The 2,500-nt window shown below is 46.9% G+C and overlaps 2 non-coding genes across 2 annotated transcripts; both read left to right on the forward strand.

Moving 5' to 3' along the window:
• Positions 1 to 230: 230 nt before the first annotated feature.
• On the forward strand, positions 231 to 2,046 carry LOC145706240 (small subunit ribosomal RNA). Its single transcript, XR_014134675.1, has one exon. It is a non-coding gene; the product is annotated as a small subunit ribosomal RNA (ribosomal RNA).
• Positions 2,047 to 2,320: 274 nt separating this feature from the next.
• LOC145706226 (5.8S ribosomal RNA) lies at positions 2,321 to 2,474 on the forward strand. The gene has a single exon (XR_014134664.1). It is a non-coding gene; the product is annotated as a 5.8S ribosomal RNA (ribosomal RNA).
• Positions 2,475 to 2,500: the final 26 nt, after the last annotated feature.

The raw sequence follows: 2,500 nt of genomic DNA on the forward strand, positions 1-2,500 counted from the left end.
CAACACTCGGCGTGTCTGCGGTGCGGCGCTTGGTAACAATGACTATCATTTTGAGGCGAGTTCTCTCGCCACAGCAGACTCAATGCTTTTAGCATTCAATAGTAAATTAGGGTGATTGCAACTGAGCAACACTCGCTAGTGAGGCGTTGGGGCGCGCGGCGCTAGTCGAAGCGCGTTTCCATCGTCAGTGTTCAGCGCTTTTCACAGGGCGCTGGTACACTTTAAATAGCTATCTGGTTGATCCTGCCAGTAGTCATATGCTTGTCTCAAAGATTAAGCCATGCATGTCTAAGTACGGCTCTAGTACGGTGAAACTGCGAATGGCTCATTAAATCAGTTTTGGTTCATTTGATCGTGAAAGTTACATGGATAACTGTTGTAATTCAAGAGCTAATACACGCTAAGAGTGTCGCTCTCTGGGCGGCGCGCTTTTATCAGACCAAAACCAATCACCTTCGGGTGTTCATTGTGGTGAGTCTGGATAAACTAGCTGATCGCATGGTCTCGAACCGGCGATGGATCATTCAAGTGTCTGACCTATCAACTGTCGATGGTAGCGTATTGGGCTACCATGGTTGTAACGGGTAACGGAGAATTAGGGTTTGGTTCCGGAGAGGGAGTCTGAGAAACGGCTACCACATCTAAGGAAGGCAGCAGGCGCGCAAATTACCCATTCCCGACTCGGGGAGGTAGTGACGAAAAATAACAATTCAAGACTCTTAACGAGGCCTTGAAGTTGGAATGAGTACACTTTAAAACTTTTAACGAGTAACTATTGGAGGGCAAGTCTGGTGCCAGCAGCCGCGGTAATTCCAGCTCCAATAGCGTATACTAAAGTTGTTGCGGTTAAAAAGCTCGTAGTTGGATCTTGGAATGTGTTCAAGCGGGTCAGCTTCTGGCTGTTCGCTGCTTGACGTGTTCTTCTATTTGGTTTTGGTGCGGTGCGCTTAACTGCGTGTCGCTCCCGGCCGAAACGTTTACCTTGAAAAAATTAGAGTGTTCAAAGCAGACCTGTTTGAGTCTGAATATTCGTGCATGGAATAATGAAATATGAATTCGGTTCTATTTTGTTGGTTTTCGGATCTCGAGTTAATGATCAAGAGGGACAGACGGGGGCATTCGTACTCTGCCGTTAGAGGTGAAATTCTTGGATCGGCGGAAGACGCGCAACTGCGAAAGCATTTGCCAAGAATGTTTTCTTTAATCAAGAACGATAGTCGGAGGTTCGAAGACGATCAGATACCGTCCTAGTTTCGACTGTAAACTATGCCAGCTAACGATCAGACAGAGTTCTCTACGACTTGTCTGGCAGTTTCCGGGAAACCAAAGCGTTTGGGTTCCGGGGGAAGTATGGTTGCAAAGCTGAAACTTAAAGGAATTGACGGAAGGGCACCACCAGGAGTGGAGCCTGCGGCTTAATTTGACTCAACACGGGGAAACTCACCCGGCCCGGACACAGTGAGGATTGACAGATTGAGAGTTCTTTCTTGATTCTGTGGGTGGTGGTGCATGGCCGTTCTTAGTTGGTGGAGCGATTTGTCTGGTTAATTCCGATAACGAACGAGACTCTGGCATGTTAAATAGTCGCGGAAGTGCGTATGCACTTGCCGAATTGACTTCTTAGAGGGACTAGTGATTTTAATTCACACGAGATTGAGCAATAACAGGTCTGTGATGCCCTTAGATGTTCGGGGCCGCACGCGCGCTACAATGAGTCGATCAACGTGCGTATATTTCCAAGGCCGAAAGGTCGAGGTAATCCGTTGAACCCGACTCGTGCTAGGGATAGGGACTTGTAATTGTTTCCCTTGAACGAGGAATTCCCAGTAAGCGCAAGTCATCAGCTTGCGTTGATTACGTCCCTGCCCTTTGTACACACCGCCCGTCGCTACTACCGATTGAATGGTTCAGTGAGATAATCGGATAGGTAACTCGGTGAGCAGCAATGTTTACCAAGCATACATAGAAGACGATCAAACTCAGTCATTTAGAGGAAGTAAAAGTCGTAACAAGGTTTCCGTAGGTGAACCTGCGGAAGGATCATTACTGGTCTTCGATCATTGCGCTTCGTGTGCTCTGATTTGAAACTCAAACTTTGCCTAGCGAGGGTTGTCACTGAGATTCATTTCGAGGTACTTCCCTTTGCCAAAATTTCCACCGGAGACAGTGCGTTCGCTTGCCTTTGTGTGAGTGAGCGCGTGTATCTGTCGCCGGTGCGCTTTTCATTTTACTAGTGATATACATTGTGTGCAGCTATGGATAGCACTATTTGTAGAGCTTCAAGTGCTTGAGACTTTTAATTGAAAAATTTTTAATGAAAAAGTCTTAGCGGTGGATCACTCGGCTCATATGTCGATGAAGGACGCAGCTAAATGCGAGAATTAGTGTGAATTGCAGGACACTTAGAACATCGAAACTCTGAACGCAAATTGCAGGTCCAAGTCTGACTTGGGCCAACGTCTATCTGAGGGTCACTATTACATCTACCACAGTGTGAATG

This window comes from Oikopleura dioica, chromosome PAR, assembly GCF_907165135.1.
Source record: "Oikopleura dioica chromosome PAR, OKI2018_I68_1.0, whole genome shotgun sequence".
Lineage (NCBI taxonomy): Eukaryota > Metazoa > Chordata > Appendicularia > Copelata > Oikopleuridae > Oikopleura > Oikopleura dioica.